This window comes from Oncorhynchus mykiss, chromosome 17, assembly GCF_057628025.1.
Source record: "Oncorhynchus mykiss isolate SJ-2025 chromosome 17, ASM5762802v1, whole genome shotgun sequence".
Lineage (NCBI taxonomy): Eukaryota > Metazoa > Chordata > Actinopteri > Salmoniformes > Salmonidae > Oncorhynchus > Oncorhynchus mykiss.
This window is the reverse complement of record NC_143038.1, coordinates 34,669,089-34,685,806: the sequence shown is the minus strand read 5'-3', so window position 1 is coordinate 34,685,806 and position 16,718 is coordinate 34,669,089. Positions and strand designations below refer to the sequence as shown.

The window sequence follows — 16,718 nt, the reverse complement described above, 5'->3', positions numbered from 1 at the left end:
GTCTGTCAGTATAAGAGCTGTTGTGTTACCGTCTCAAAAGTAGACCACTTTAACAGCGTTTTGTTTTTCTTCCTCTGTGAAACTGTTGACTTCCTATTGACACAATGTCAAGCTGTTAGTCCAAAAATACTTAATCCACTGCAAGGTACTCAAAAATGGAATACTGCCAGTAGAGATTGCATCCTGTGCATCACATTTAATGTAAAAATATCTCCACTTTTAAAAGCTCCAGTCCTGGAGAGCCCGTTTTTAGAAGTAGTGTGTGTGTGTGTGTGTGTGTGTGTGTGTGTGTGTGTGTGTGTGTGTGTGAGTGAGTGAATGGGGAAGCAGGTATGTGAACAGGCGTTCACCCCGAACCCTGATTTGTGTTGGACTCCATACAGGCTGGGATTTGTGGGAGGCTGGTATGGTGCCTCTCTCGTCCTTAAGCACTGGTACGCTCCCTCTCTCTGTCAATTGATGCAGTTAGATGTATCTGTGTGTGAGAGGGAGAAGGGAGGGGGAGGGAGAGAGTGATGGAGAGAGAGGGATGATATGACTGGCCTTTATCTGAGGGACCTTCTGCGCTATCTAATAATCACTGCTGTAGCCGTCCCAGCCCCCCGACACACACACTTTTTTTCCAATTCAGGGGATTTATACACTCTCCTATCCCTCAGCCACCCATCTTCTCTCTCCCCGCCCAATCTCCTTGAGGTATTGTATGTGGAACTTGCCGCGAGAGGTGCTATGCGGGAAGGGGGAGGGGGGTGGGTGGAGAATTAGGCATTGGTGGCTAAAGGGCCGTCTCTATTTCTCCCACAGAGCGCTTGGGAAATGAGAGCTTCAACTTTGGTTTTTGCAATATCATGTCAGATGTTTACTTAGCAGCCTTCACGCTGTGTAATTAGCATAATTACACACTGTCATCTAACCACCTGTTGGTTTTAGTTTTTCAATGTCAGTCTCTGTAGCCAGTGCCTAGACCTACCGGCTCTGTCTCACTTCAGAATTAGATGTACATCCATGTTTCTCAAATGTCAAATTGTTAAGGTTGTGGTGTTTTTAAAGTTAAGTTTAGGCATTAACTCGGAATGGTTAAGGTAAGGATTGGGATAGGCTTAAAGCTAAAATATAAAAACTTTTTATCATTTGTTTGAACTTGCAACCTTTTGGAATCGGAGGCAGATACTTACACCCATCCGCCATCCCGAGTGGCGCAGCGGTCTAAGGCACTGCATCTTAGTGCAAGAGATGTCGTTACAGTCCCTGGTTCGAATCCAGGCTGTATCACATCTGGCTGTGATTGGGAGTCCCATCGGGTTTGGCCGGGGTAGGCCAAAATAATAATTTGTTCTTAACTGACTTGCCTAGTTAAATAAAAGTGATTTTTTTTTTTTAAATACAAAAATATTCCACAACTGAAACCTACTTGAAGGTAACAGCGCTCACTGTTGCCCCTGGTGGTCAGTTTACACATCTCCTGACATGGATGGATGTCAAATACTGACTTGTATCACGGGTGACCTGGCTGGCCTAGACAGCAAGAGATGATGGGGGGACGGGTTAGGAAAGGGGCGATGGAGGGGAGAGAGAAAGCTGAGGAGGGTAGATGGAAAGGAGATTCAAAGGGAAAACAGGGGCGCAGAGAGGACACTAGATGAGAGATGGTGGGGAGAATGGGAGTAAGGGAGCGGGGGAGGAGCGGGAGAGTGGAAGACTGTTGAAAGCTCTTCTGAGCGATTCTAATTAAGAGATTAGCATATCCTCTGAGACTGCTAGCGTAACCACGGCCTGCTAGCACTAACGGCCAAGACATGTCGCAATTAGGAGAACAAGGATCCGCTGGTGCTAAAGTAGACCTCTCTGAGCTTGGTCCACACACATACACACACACAGAGAGGACAAGCAGTCAGCGACGCTTCGCCTGAGCTTGTTTAAGACATGTCCTATAGCTCCAACGACAGACTACTGCAGAGCTACAGGCTTACATGAACTGTTTCAATGTTCACCAGAAAGGGCTTCCCTTTAAATAGCATCGGTTTAGAGGCCCCGTCTTTTCTGTACATGGGTGTTCAGGCCAACACAAGCTCATCTGTACCTGGGGATACCTCCACATCTGATCAGGCGCTTATCTGAACCAGGTGACAGTATCTCTTCATCCAGCCTGGATGTAGGCTCAGCCCAGTGGAGGTCAGCTGCCAGCTACCTCATCCGAGGCCTGGTCTAAACCTGGTCTAAATCAAAGATGTTTTCCCCTCCCTGTGAGCCCTCTGGTTCTCATTAGCCATGGGCGCTGATTGAGAAGGCTTTATAGAGCACAGATGTTGATATGCACTTCAAAGGAGTCCCCTTCAAAGTCCTCTATAGGTAAGAGTGCTGAGAGTGGAATGACTTGGTTCATTCATGGAGGTGTAACTATTCATTGATACAGATCTAGGATCTTAATTTGAGCCAGTTTTCTACAGCAGGAAAATAATCCCCCAGCAACAGGAAATGGGATTATGTGAATTATAATGAATTGGCATTTCTTTTGTAGGGGTTAGTACATTTCTCGTTAGGGAAAATCAAGTCTGACATTTTTAAGTGGAATTTACAAACCTTTTAGAAGCCTTTTTAAACCTTGAATACATTACAAGTTTGCATTTCTTCCTGTGCAGGAAAATTCTCAGCAACAAAAGTGATCAAATTAAGATCCTACATCTGTAGGTGTTGCAATAGCCTGGACATCCCCGGCTGTAAGAGATATTGGTCAAGTTATTACTATAAATAAAAAAAAATGTATCTCTAATGACAAATGAATATATGCTATAAATCTGGGAACCAGTCTGTTTATTGGAAAATAAATTGTACATGAAGACCTGGCTTATAAGTGACCTTAACAATGACACTTAGAACAAACAAAAAAACAGGGATATTATTAATAATTGATTTATCTGAAGGTATATTGATGAGCCTAGTATCACATTCATGAATTCGTATGTTTTCTAAAGCTTGTTTTGTATCAGAAAACAATAGATAAAATGATTCAATGGCTACAGGATGAATGATAATGGCATATGATCGATACAGGGAATGTATGAATTAAAAAATATATATTCCAGCAAATTGTTAGATGATATTCTCAATTTGGATAGACCGACATTTACACACTCCACTCTACTTAACAGGTCACGCGGGTGAATACTGTGAAAGACTATTTCCTATATTTCTGTGAATGGAGGGACAAACTTAAAAGGGCTAGTAATGGTTCAGTTCTAATGTTTAAATGATCCTGTTCCAATCAGAAGTTGCTATATCCTTTTTTGGGCACCCGAGTGGCGCAGCGGTCAAAGGCACTGCATCTCAGTGTGAGAGGCGTCACTACAGACGCCCTGGTTCGAATCCAGGCTGTATCACAACCGACCGTACCATAGGACGGTGCACAATTGGCCCAGCGTCATCCGAGTTTGGCTGGTGTAGGCCGTCATTGTAAATAAGAATATTGTTCTTAACTGACTTGCCAAGTAAAATAGTTTAAGTTTAAATAAATAAAATATATAAAAAAAAAAAATATGCATCCATAGATTCTTGAAGATTGTAACTTTTTTTAAATGCCTCATGAGCTTAGTTCAACTGTTGTACACCATCACACCCCAAAATATAAGCTTGTTTTACTCAGTTTTGTAAACAAACACTATAAAGTCTCAAAACATGGTTGAAACTATAATTTTGATATCATGTATGGTCAGTCCTTGCATCCATAGCTCTGTCTATGAATTTGAGAGTGGTTACGTTTCTCCAGCCCCATGCCTTAGATTTTTACCACAACGGGGCGGGGAATCTAATTTGTTATTGTTTCTACTGATTATTGCTGCTTTAACGTTAACCTAAAGAGCTACACATTACACCTCATGCCAATGCTGGGGAGAGAAAGGCCAGTTTAGTTGTGTAGTTACAGTCAATAGATAGAATGGGGGTCTTCGGATGTTGCGCGCTGACACCGGGTGGTCCTGGGCTGTGCAAGGCAAAACGGTCGTTGGCCTTCTGACTGAGCTCTTGACGGGATCAGTCCGATGCAAGCTGGTAATCTGGAATCCTTAGCTCGGCTTCAATGGGAAAATGACAACTCGCAAGAGGAAGTCCTTTTTTCGGTAGTTCGTCTAGAAGTCGTCTTGACAGTCACCATCTGACAGCCAAAACATTCACTGGAACGAAAGTGTGAAACATTTTCCGCTGTTCTTTTCTTCCTCCATATTGAGGGGAAGGTTGAAAATGTCCCGCCAAACCATCTGACCCTGCTGATTTGGTTCAAGCTTTGAAAGGGGGAGAAAGCCATGTAAGCCTCTCCTAGGGTTGGTATGTTTGTGCCAATAGGATAAATTAGGAATTGGTCCATAAGTGTCCATAGAATGTTCTGCATGTACCATACACTCACAGAAACAGTCCTATAGTGAATGAAATGAGGTTTGCCATTCCAAGGCACCAAACCGCCATTGGTTAGGTTACACATTGCATGATTACTTGTGATGCGCATATTATACCTTGCAATAACATAGGAAAAAAACGAAATAATGTCACACAACGTACTTTACACTAACCCCAAGATGTTATGAGTCCTTCATGTTTGATGTGCTGTTAGGAAAGGTGGTCTCGATCTTGGTCCGTTGTTGAGTGAGTAGGCCTATTTTCTTAGAATAAGACTTGTCACTTTCCATGGTCAAGTGGAAGTAGGCCTCTCTGGATCAGGACTTTATTGCCCAGTCATATACTGGAGAAAAAAAGCATTCCAGCTGGGGCTCTTCTGGTTTGTCCATAATATGTTCTATAGCCCTGGATGAAGATAGCGGGCTTGATTGGGGCCTTTTCCTGGTCAAGCCTGGCTTGAAGGGACTTCTTCTGGCCAGTGGGGTCAACAAGGGTTCCTAGTCTGAAGGGGGTTTATAGGCCCCTGTACAGTAAAAGGGTTTTGTGCTGATGTGACGTGAGCGTCCACTCCTACACAGCTATGTCTATGCTACTAATAAACCGTGTGTGTGTGTGTGTGTGTTCATTTAGTTTTTTGTATTTGCACTCAAGAAAATATAAAACAAGATGAGAGATTAATACGCAAACAAAAAGAATGCAGGAGAGGTACAAACTCAAAGGCTTGTAAGTCACCTCCTTTCAAGTATTCATAACACAAACCACACAACAAAAAGAACCTAAGGCAGATAAACAAATAAATAGAGATTTACACACAACAAAAAAAAGAAACATGATGAATTATGGGGTAAAAAAATAAATTCAAGTAACATGCAATATGAAAACAAAGTGGCTAATTGTGGCTGACGGTTGGTTGAGGTGTGTTTTGTAGTACCCCTCTGTTCGCCTGCGCTCATCTCTGAATGTCAACCTCGTGTTGATTGGCCGGCTGTAATGGAAGCCTAAGTCATCTGTCAGTGCAGTAAATTCCCACTAACAAGTGTACACACACACACACACACACAATCACACTGATCACACGCGCACACATAGCGTAGAGCTGCCAAGAGTAAGGACTTTAATTCAATGACAGCAGTCAACCATGATCAGTGGCAACATTCCCAGGTGAGATGGAAAACTTACGCACGTGCGTATTCATGTCAACTCCAACCACAACCCAAGTAGAGTTAACACAACTTGTCCTTCAATGTTTTAAAAAAAAAAGCCTTTTACCTGAATTTGCTTAAATGCCTGTTGCAGGAATTTGCTTTTTTCTTGAGCTTTCACCAACTCGGACAGATGGTTGGATGTTGTTTTTAGAGCTAGGTTTGGTTGATCTGTGAGTTGATGTTTCAACAACCCTTCTTATGGGACAGAGGGACCAGATTCACATTCTAAAGAGTTTAAGATGAGCCTGGGCCAAAACCAACAGGATCAGCTAGAGATGAGACTCTGTGTATTTGGCTACTAGTACAAGGGACTGGCTTTTGGCAATTGTCCATGGACTCACCATCACTATGGCAACATGTAACATATCCACCTTTTCTTCACTTTCTTTCATGTGCACTGCTGTTCCCCCCCCCCCCCCCCAGACGTTTCTCTGGTTAGTTTTGTTTCTTTGTCCTTTGGTCTCTGCATGAGTCAATTCTCTCTATTTCTGCCCTCTCTTTCCATGTGTTTCATTCTTACTCACCATGTCCCCTCGCCCTTCATCTTCCCTCTCGCTCTATCTCTTCCCCTCTCTCTTCGATTCTTCTTCTTCCTTCAAACATTTTTAGCTCAGTCTTTCCTCTTGTCTCTTTCCATGTGTCTCGTGCTTACTCACAGTGTCCCTCCCTCTCGCTCGCTCGCTCTCTCTTCCCCTCTCTCTCTTCTATCATTCTTCTTCTTCCCTCAAATATTTTTTGCTGTCTCTCCTCTTCTCTTTCCATGTCTCATGCTTACTCACCAGGTCCCTTCCTCTTCTCGCTCTTTCTCTTTCCCCCTTTTTCTCTCCCCCTCCCTCTGTCTATCGTTCTTCTCTCCTCAAACAATTTTAGCACAGTCTCCTTGCCTCTTGTCTCGAACATACTCGCTATATTCCTTCCCCTTCCTCTTTCCACATTTTTTTCCTCTTGCCTCTTTTGCATAAATCTTTTTCTCACTTACTCTACTCTTTACCTCGGTCTCAATCTACCCCCCCCCCCCCCCCCATCCCTCCTCCCCCCGCGCTCTCTCTACTCGTTCCCTCTGTCTCGTTCCCTCTTCTCTGAGCGGGCCCTCTCATTTAGTAGCTGACAGCATGGAATAATTTCTAAATGGAACCAGAGCCCACGCACCCCTGGGAGTGGCTCAGAGTGCTTGGGCACACATACAGCTCATTGTTCTGTTCAGTGAAAGAGGGAGGAGGGAGGGAACGACAGAAATAAGGAAGCAAAAAGGTAGGTAGAGGGGAAAGATGGAAGGAGGAAGCATTTGAGAGGGAGGAGAGAGTCCTGCTTTAGCCAAATGTTTCCTCGATAATCTCTCTTTACAACCTTTTAGAAACACACGGTGTGTAGTTTTACATTCAGACTGAGGAATGTGACTCCACCGTCCACCCGGAGTAAGTCGGCAAGAGGGAGGAATGGAGTACGAGACAGGAATGCCAAGAATGAGCTTAATGCATGAAACTATAGTGTGTGCGTGCATCTTTTTTTGAATTTCCATCGGTGCTTGTGTGCAAGCCTATGCCTACTTACAAGCCTGTATGTTTGTGTGAGTGTGCATGTGTATGCATGTCTGTGAGAATGCTTGTGTCTTCATGCCTGCCTGTGTGGGGTGGGAGGGGCAGGGGTGTGATCATGTCTCTGCTTCAGACCCGCCCTCCCAGATCAGTGTGGTGACATTCCAGACCAGGACACACAGAGAGACAGGTCATTTCCTCTTAAAAGCCCCAAGAGCCCCAACACGACTTTATAGGAGCATATCACATTTTGTGTCAATTGAAAGCTAAGAGTCTATTTTTGGGAAATGACTATTTTCCATCTTAAAAAAATAAAAAGCAAAGGCTTTGATTTCTGGTCACACAGATGGAGAGAGTCTTTAAACGCTATTAGGACTACATCAAAACACACTCATGTTGAAGAAATGGCCCCTGACAACTAATATAAGCTTTTATCTTTAGTTTTGCAGAAATCATTTGCCTTCTGTAAGTTTAACAAATATTGCCTCGTGTCTTGCCATTCTGTTACCAAAAACACACATATCTTTGAGATTTTTTTATGGATAGCAATTTTGTTTCTGAATTATTAAGTGACTAAAACATGTCATGATGTTACCAAATTGGTAACAGTGACAGATCAGTAACAGAATGACTGCAATTTAATCGGCCACTATGGGAAATCATAGTCACCAACCGCAGTGGCATTGGAGCACAGTAAAGTAGAGTAAAGAAAGGGATACTACAGTACAAAGTAGAGTAAAGAAAGGGATACTACAGTAGAGTAAAGAAAGGGATACTACAGTAGAGTAAAGAAAGGGATAATACAGTAGAGTAAAGAAAGGGATACTACAGTAGAGTAAAGAAAGGGATACTACAGTAGAGTAAAGAAAGGGATAATACAGTAGAGTAAAGAAAGGGATAATACAGTACAAAGTAGAGTAAAGAAAGGGATACTACAGTAGAGTAAAGAAAGGGATACTACAGTACAAAGTAGAGTAAAGAAAGGGATACTACAGTAGAGTAAAGAAAGGGATACTACAGTAGAGTAAAGAAAGGGATAATACAGTAGAGTAAAGAAAGGGATAATACAGTACAAAGTAGAGTAAAGAAAGGGATACTACAGTAGAGTAAAGAAAGGGATACTACAGTACAAAGTAGAGTAAAGAAAGGGATACTACAGTAGAGTAAAGAAAGGGATAATACAGTAGAGTAAAGAAAGGGATACTACAGTAGAGTAAAGAAAGGGATAATACAGTAGAGTAAAGAAAGGGATACTACAGTAGAGTAAAGAAAGGGATACTACAGTAGAGTAAAGAAAGGGATAATACAGTAGAGTAAAGAAAGGGATAATACAGTAGAGTAAAGAAAGGGATACTACAGTAGAGTAAAGAAAGGGATACTACAGTAGAGTAAAGAAAGGGATACTACAGTAGAGTAAAGAAAGGGATACTACAGTAAAGAAAGGGATAATACAGTAGAGTAAAGAAAGGGATACTACAGTAGAGTAAAGAAAGGGATAATACAGTAGAGTAAAGAAAGGGATACTACAGTAGAGTAAAGAAAGGGATAATACAGTACAAAGTAGAGTAAAGAAAGGGATACTACAGTAGAGTAAAGAAAGGGATAATACAGTAGAGTAAAGAAAGGGATACTACAGTAGAGTAAAGAAAGGGATACTACAGTACAAAGTAGAGTAAAGAAAGGGATACTACAGTAGAGTAAAGAAAGGGATACTACAGTAGAGTAAAGAAAGGGATAATACAGTACAAAGTAGAGTAAAGAAAGGGATACTACAGCACAAAGTAGAGTAAAGAAAGGGATACTACAGTAGAGTAAAGAAAGGGATACTACAGTAGAGTAAAGAAAGGGATAATACAGTACAAAGTAGAGTAAAGAAAGGGATACTACAGTACAAAGTAGAGTAAAGAAAGGGATAATACAGTAGAGTAAAGAAAGGGATACTACAGTAGAGTAAAGAAAGGGATACTACAGTAGAGTAAAGAAAGGGATACTACAGTAGAGTAAAGAAAGGGATACTACAGTAGAGTAAAGAAAGGGATACAACAGTAGAGTAAAGAAAGGGATAATACAGTAGAGTAAAGAAAGGGATAATACAGTAGAGTAAAGAAAGGGATAATACAGTAGAGTAAAGAAAGGGATACTACAGTAGAGTAAAGAAAGGGATAATACAGTAGAGTAAAGAAAGGGATAATACAGTAGAGTAAAGAAAGGGATACTACAGTAGAGTAAAGAAAGGGATACTACAGTAGAGTAAAGAAAGGGATAATACAGTAGAGTAAAGAAAGGGATAATACAGTAGAGTAAAGAAAGGGATACTACAGTAGAGTAAAGAAAGGGATACTACAGTAGAGTAAAGAAAGGGATAATACAGTAGAGTAAAGAAAGGGATACTACAGTAGAGTAAAGAAAGGGATAATACAGTAGAGTAAAGAAAGGGATACAACAGTAGAGTAAAGAAAGGGATAATACAGTAGAGTAAAGAAAGGGATACTACAGTAGAGTAAAGAAAGGGATAATACAGTAGAGTAAAGAAAGGGATACTACAGTAGAGTAAAGAAAGGGATAATACAGTACAAAGTAGAGTAAAGAAAGGAATACTACAGTAGAGTAAAGAAAGGGATACTACAGTACAAAGTAGAGTAAAGAAAGGGATACTACAGTAGAGTAAAGAAAGGGATAATACAGTAGAGTAAAGAAAGGAATACTACAGTACAAAGTAGAGTAAAGGGATACTACAGTAGAGTAAAGAAAGGGATAATACAGTAGAGTAAAGAAAGGGATACTACAGTACAAAGTAGAGTAAAGAAAGGGATACTACAGTAGAGTAAAGAAAGGGATACTACAGTAGAGTAAAGAAAGGGATAATACAGTACAAAGTAGAGTAAAGAAAGGGATACTACAGTACAAAGTAGAGTAAAGAAAGGGATACTACAGTAGAGTAAAGAAAGGGATACTACAGTAGAGTAAAGAAAGGGATACTACAGTAGAGTAAAGAAAGGGATACTACAGTAGAGTAAAGAAAGGGATAATACAGTAGAGTAAAGAAAGGGATAATACAGTAGAGTAAAGAAAGGGATACTACAGTAGAGTAAAGAAAGGGATACTACAGTAGAGTAAAGAAAGGGATACTACAGTAGAGTAAAGAAAGGGTTAATACAGTAGAGTAAAGAAAGGGATACTACAGTAGAGTAAAGAAAGGGATAATACAGTAGAGTAAAGAAAGGGATACAACAGTAGAGTAAAGAAAGGGATAATACAGTAGAGTAAAGAAAGGGATACTACAGTAGAGTAAAGAAAGGGATACTACAGTAGAGTAAAGAAAGGGATAATACAGTAGAGTAAAGAAAGGGATACTACAGTAGAGTAAAGAAAGGGATAATACAGTAGAGTAAAGAAAGGGATACTACAGTAGAGTAAAGAAAGGGATAATACAGTAGAGTAAAGAAAGGGATAATACAGTAGAGTAAAGAAAGGGATACTACAGTAGAGTAAAGAAAGGGATAATACAGTACAAAGTAGAGTAAAGAAAGGGATAATACAGTACAAAGTAGAGTAAAGAAAGGGATACTACAGTACAAAGTAGAGTAAAGAAAGGGATAATACAGTAGAGTAAAGAAAGGGATACTACAGTAGAGTAAAGAAAGGGATACTACAGTAGAGTAAAGAAAGGGATACTACAGTAGAGTAAAGAAAGGGATACTACAGTAGAGTAAAGAAAGGGATACTACAGTAGAGTAAAGAAAGGGATACAACAGTAGAGTAAAGAAAGGGATAATACAGTAGAGTAAAGAAAGGGATAATACAGTAGAGTAAAGAAAGGGATAATACAGTAGAGTAAAGAAAGGGATACTACAGTAGAGTAAAGAAAGGGATAATACAGTAGAGTAAAGAAAGGGATAATACAGTAGAGTAAAGAAAGGGATACTACAGTAGAGTAAAGAAAGGGATACTACAGTAGAGTAAAGAAAGGGATAATACAGTAGAGTAAAGAAAGGGATAATACAGTAGAGTAAAGAAAGGGATACTACAGTAGAGTAAAGAAAGGGATACTACAGTAGAGTAAAGAAAGGGATACTACAGTAGAGTAAAGAAAGGGATACTACAGTAGAGTAAAGAAAGGGATACTACAGTAGAGTAAAGAAAGGGATAATACAGTAGAGTAAAGAAAGGGATACTACAGTAGAGTAAAGAAAGGGATAATACAGTAGAGTAAAGAAAGGGATACAACAGTAGAGTAAAGAAAGGGATAATACAGTAGAGTAAAGAAAGGGATACTACAGTAGAGTAAAGAAAGGGATAATACAGTAGAGTAAAGAAAGGGATACTACAGTAGAGTAAAGAAAGGGATAATACAGTACAAAGTAGAGTAAAGAAAGGAATACTACAGTAGAGTAAAGAAAGGGATACTACAGTACAAAGTAGAGTAAAGAAAGGGATACTACAGTAGAGTAAAGAAAGGGATAATACAGTAGAGTAAAGAAAGGAATACTACAGTACAAAGTAGAGTAAAGGGATACTACAGTAGAGTAAAGAAAGGGATAATACAGTAGAGTAAAGAAAGGGATACTACAGTACAAAGTAGAGTAAAGAAAGGGATACTACAGTAGAGTAAAGAAAGGGATACTACAGTAGAGTAAAGAAAGGGATAATACAGTACAAAGAGTAAAGAAAGGGATACTACAGTACAAAGTAGAGTAAAGAAAGGGATACTACAGTAGAGTAAAGAAAGGGATAATACAGTACAAAGTAGAGTAAAGAAAGGGATACTACAGTACAAAGTAGAGTAAAGGGATAATACAGTAGAGTAAAGAAAGGGATACTACAGTAGAGTAAAGAAAGGGATACTACAGTAGAGTAAAGAAAGGGATACTACAGTAGAGTAAAGAAAGGGATACTACAGTAGAGTAAAGAAAGGGATAATACAGTAGAGTAAAGAAAGGGATAATACAGTAGAGTAAAGAAAGGGATACTACAGTAGAGTAAAGAAAGGGATACTACAGTAGAGTAAAGAAAGGGATAATACAGTAGAGTAAAGAAAGGGATACTACAGTAGAGTAAAGAAAGGGATACTACAGTAGAGTAAAGAAAGGGATACTACAGTAGAGTAAAGAAAGGGATACTACAGTAGAGTAAAGAAAGGGATACTACAGTAGAGTAAAGAAAGGGATACTACAGTAGAGTAAAGAAAGGGATACTACAGTAGAGTAAAGAAAGGGATAATACAGTAGAGTAAAGAAAGGGATAATACAGTAGAGTAAAGAAAGGGATACTACAGTAGAGTAAAGAAAGGGATACTACAGTAGAGTAAAGAAAGGGATAATACAGTAGAGTAAAGAAAGGGATAATACAGTAGAGTAAAGAAAGGGATAATACAGTAGAGTAAAGAAAGGGATACTACAGTAGAGTAAAGAAAGGGATACTACAGTAGAGTAAAGAAAGGGATACTACAGTAGAGTAAAGAAAGGGATACTACAGTAGAGTAAAGAAAGGGATAATACAGTAGAGTAAAGAAAGGGATACTACAGTAGAGTAAAGAAAGGGATAATACAGTAGAGTAAAGAAAGGGATACTACAGTAGAGTAAAGAAAGGGATAATACAGTAGAGTAAAGAAAGGGATACTACAGTAGAGTAAAGAAAGGGATAATACAGTAGAGTAAAGAAAGGGATAATACAGTAGAGTAAAGAAAGGGATACTACAGTAGAGTAAAGAAAGGGATACTACAGTAGAGTAAAGAAAGGGATAATACAGTAGAGTAAAGAAAGGGATAATACAGTAGAGTAAAGAAAGGGATAATACAGTACTTTTTTGTGTACATATTTCATGAATAAAATGACATTCATAACTAATCATTTCTGGAAAGTGCAGATCGAGGACCCATGATGTCATTCTGTTACCAAGTGTTGATCCACTTCACTTACTGTAAATATTTTTCTCAAAGTCAAGGTGTCATAATCATAGCTAATCTTTCCGCAGACATCTTTTGAATCTTTATTTAGAGTAGATGTTTTTTTTTTACCCTTTTTTTCTCCCCAATTTTGTGGTATCCAATTGTTGTAGTAGCTACTATCTTGTCTCATCGCTACAACTCCCGTACGGGCTCGGGAGAGACGAAGGTTGAATGTCATGCGTCCTCCAATACACAACCCAACCAAGCCGCACTGCTTCTTAACACAGCGCACATCCAACCCGGAAGCCAGCCGCACCAATGTGTCGGAGGCTACACCGTGCACCTGGCAACCTTGGTTAGCGCGCACTGCGCCCGGCCCGCCACAGGAGTCGCTGGTGCGCGATGAGACAAGGACGTCCCTACCGACCAAGCCCTCCCTAACCCGGACGACGCTATGCCAATTGTGCGTCGCCCCACGGACCTCCCGGTCGCGGCTGGTTACGACAGAGCCTGGGCCAGAACCCAGGGACTCTGATGGCACAGCTGGCGCTGCAGTACAGCGCCCTTAACCACTGCGCCACCCGGGAGGCCTTAGAGTAGATGTTTAACGTTGTTTTTGGAAAACGTGGTCATGTAAACTTGGAGATTTTACTGTCATTCTGTTGCCAAAATGTACGTCTGTACTCTTCAAGTAAATGTGTTTTAGTAAAATGTTCAGTAGCAGTTGTTAAAAGTAGACTTCTACAGTGCCAGTCAAAAGTTTGGACACACCGACTCATTCAAAGGTCTTTCTTAACTTTTTATTATTTTCTACATTGTAGAATAATAGTGAAGACATCACTAGGTTGGGTGATTGTGGAGGCCAGGTCATCTGATGCAGCACTCTCCTTCTTGGTCATATAGCCCTTACACAGACTGGAAGTGTGTTTTGGGTCATTGTCCTGTTGAAAAACAAATGATAGTCCCACTAAGCACAAACCAGATGGGATGTTGTATCGCTGCAGAATGCTGTGGTAGCCATGCTGGTTAAGTGTGCCTTGAATTCTAAATGAATCATGACAGCGTCACCAGCAATGCACCCCCACACCATCGCACCTCCTCGTCCATGCTTCACGGTGGGAACCACACATGCAGAGATCATCCGTTCACCTACTCTGCATCTTACAAAGACATGGCAGTTGGAACCAAAAATCTAAAATGTGGACTCCTCAGACCAAAGGACAGATTTCCAGTGGTCTAATGTCCATTTGCTTGTGTTTCTTGGCCCAAGCAAGTCTCTTCTTCTTATTGGTGTCCTTTCGTAGTGGTTGCTTTGCAGCAATTTGACCATGAAGCCCTGATTCATGACTTCCTCATGAAGCTGGTTGAGAGAATGCGAAGCTGTCAGGGTGGAAACTTTTAATTCCTCTAAATTCATTCATATTTGCTAAGGTTGAAAGAGGGAGAGGCCGTAAATAGTGTTTTTGTCCACTGTCTATACCTGACTGTATATGCGCTTGTGAGACCCAAATGTAACCCCAGCAGCAGGAAGACCCTGGAGTAGGAGATAAGTAGTGGGGTGTGTGTGTGTGTGTGTGTGTGTTCTTTGCTCTTTATCAATGAGGGTTGCCATGGAGATATTGTGACTCTGGCTCTGACCAGTGTGAGGGTTAGAGATCCCTGGGTCTCACAGTGGATGGAAAAGGGAACCACTGATCACACACGGAGAAAGAATACAGATCACCGGAAAATATCAATTTTTTATTTTTTTTATTTTTTTATTTTACTGTGAAGTAACTTGCTCTGTACTTGGTTTTTCTAATGCCACTGGTACATTCATGTAATAGTCATCCTAGTTCTGTGAGCACCCTGGCATGTCGTTGTGTTTGTCTGTGTGCCAACATGCCTTCCAGAGCCCGTCCCAGATCGAGCCTCCGTGTTCTGATCCACTCCATCTGTCCTCCGGTGACTCAGGTGGTGCTGTCTGTCTGTGTCTCCAGCTATTTATTTAGTGTACTATATCTCAGATACACTCCGAGAGGAGGAAAATGGTCAAAACCTTCTGGCATTGAGGAGCTGTACAGGAGGTCGTTATGTAAAGCTGTGTGGGGTTGGGTAGGTTACTTTCTAAATGTTACAGTTACTAGTTACCTGTCCATAATTGTAATCAGTAACAACTTTTGGATTACCTGAACTCCAGTAATGTAATCAGGTTACTTTCTGTTTCTTCTTTCTGAAGAAGACAAAAGGGATCCATCAAACGTATTTGGTGTGTCTTCATAGTGGTCTCTGTTTGTTTCACCTGAGCGTGGTGGAACGAACTTAAACTTGTGCCTTTTTTCAATGCTGAATTGAATGTCATTGAGAGAACAGAAAGGTGTCATAATGTATTTTTTTCAGAAGCATCCTTTATGATTTTAAAAGTAATCCAAGAAGAAATCATCTACTTTTTCAAAAGTATCTGTAATGTGAAAACTGATTACATTTACAGGGTAACATAACGGATTTGTTTTTTTTTGTAACCAGATTACATGTTTGAACGTGTGTGGTTTTTTTAATAGAAGATTTTCTTTGGAACGTTTTACTTGCAATGAATGATATGTGGTTGTCTTACCTGCCTTAGTTGAAAGAACGGAGTGTAAGTTGCTATGGGAAGCATCTGCTAATGGCTCAACATGTAAAATATGTTTGCATGTTTTTTGTGATTTCCATTTGACTGTTGTCAGCTCCTTATATGGACGTGTGTGTGTGTGTGTGTGTGTGTGTGTAGGTTCTTGTTGTAGCTGAGTCCTTATATAGTGCTGTGTGTGCGTGCGTGTATTCAGTTTCTTATTGTAGTTGAGTCCTTATATAGAGCTGTGTGTGTGTGTGTAGTTTCTTATTGTAGTTGTGTCCTTATATAGTCTGGGGTGTTGGGGTGTGTGCCACCGTCTTCGCTGATGTTATGTCTTGTTCATACCTTAGGGCCAGGCGCCTACCAGACACACACGGCGGGAGAGAGGGATGAGAAGGAGAGGAGGATTAGAGGAGAGGAGATGGGAGGTGTCTTTGTGATTTGGGCTGGCCAGCTATGGCTCTGCTCACTGCATGTTTGAGAACACAAATGAGTTCAACGTGTCTGAGGAGAAGAGGGAGAGAGTTGCCTCGCCACCAACCCTCGCCCTCTCTCTTCATGTTTTCCCCCTTCTCATTCTTTGCCTCTTATTCGCTGCCTGACTCCACTTGTTGTCTCTCTACTTACATGGTTCATCTATTTTCACTCTCTCTCTCTGTACTCTTAAAATCCCGTCCGTCTGTCTTTTTCAGTTTCTTCTCTCTTCCGTCTCTCTCTCTCTCTCTCTCTCTACCTCTCTCTGCAGTAAGGGATTTCCTCCTCCAGGCAGGTCATGTGACTGCAGATAGGGTGTGGTCTCCTTCATTCCTGCTTTATCCTTCTGCCACTGCAACAGTGGAACGAGGGGGAGAGAGGCGGAGGGGGAGAGATGTTGGTGTGTGTCCTGTTGCAGCTTTTTCATTGGTAAACACCAGCAACTGGTCAGCTCTTTAGAACAGAGGCAGCACAACACTGCATATACAAACACAGACCACATGCTAAGATAATGTTTGTTTAGCTGTGATTTGCTGGATATTATCATCTAGGTTTTTATATGGACTCGTATCTAAAAATAGGGGAGTGGACAGTGTGTTTGAATGCAAAACATTTGCTTATTGAATAACACACTTC

The 16,718-nt window shown here is 40.8% G+C and overlaps 1 protein-coding gene across 21 annotated transcripts in view; it reads left to right on the top strand.

The window, feature by feature from the left end:
- Window positions 1-16,718, top strand: part of LOC110493206 (plasma membrane calcium-transporting ATPase 1) — a 160,147-nt gene that overhangs the window by 19,854 nt on the left and 123,575 nt on the right. For 2 of the 21 annotated variants that reach the window (XM_090205326.1, XM_090205317.1), the window contains exon 1: window positions 6,272-6,842. The exons of the other annotated variants lie outside the window; for them this stretch is intronic. The gene's annotated coding sequence lies outside the window, so the exon portion shown is untranslated. Of the gene's footprint in view, window positions 1-6,271; window positions 6,843-16,718 lie in introns of those variants that run through there. 21 annotated transcript variants of the gene reach the window in all.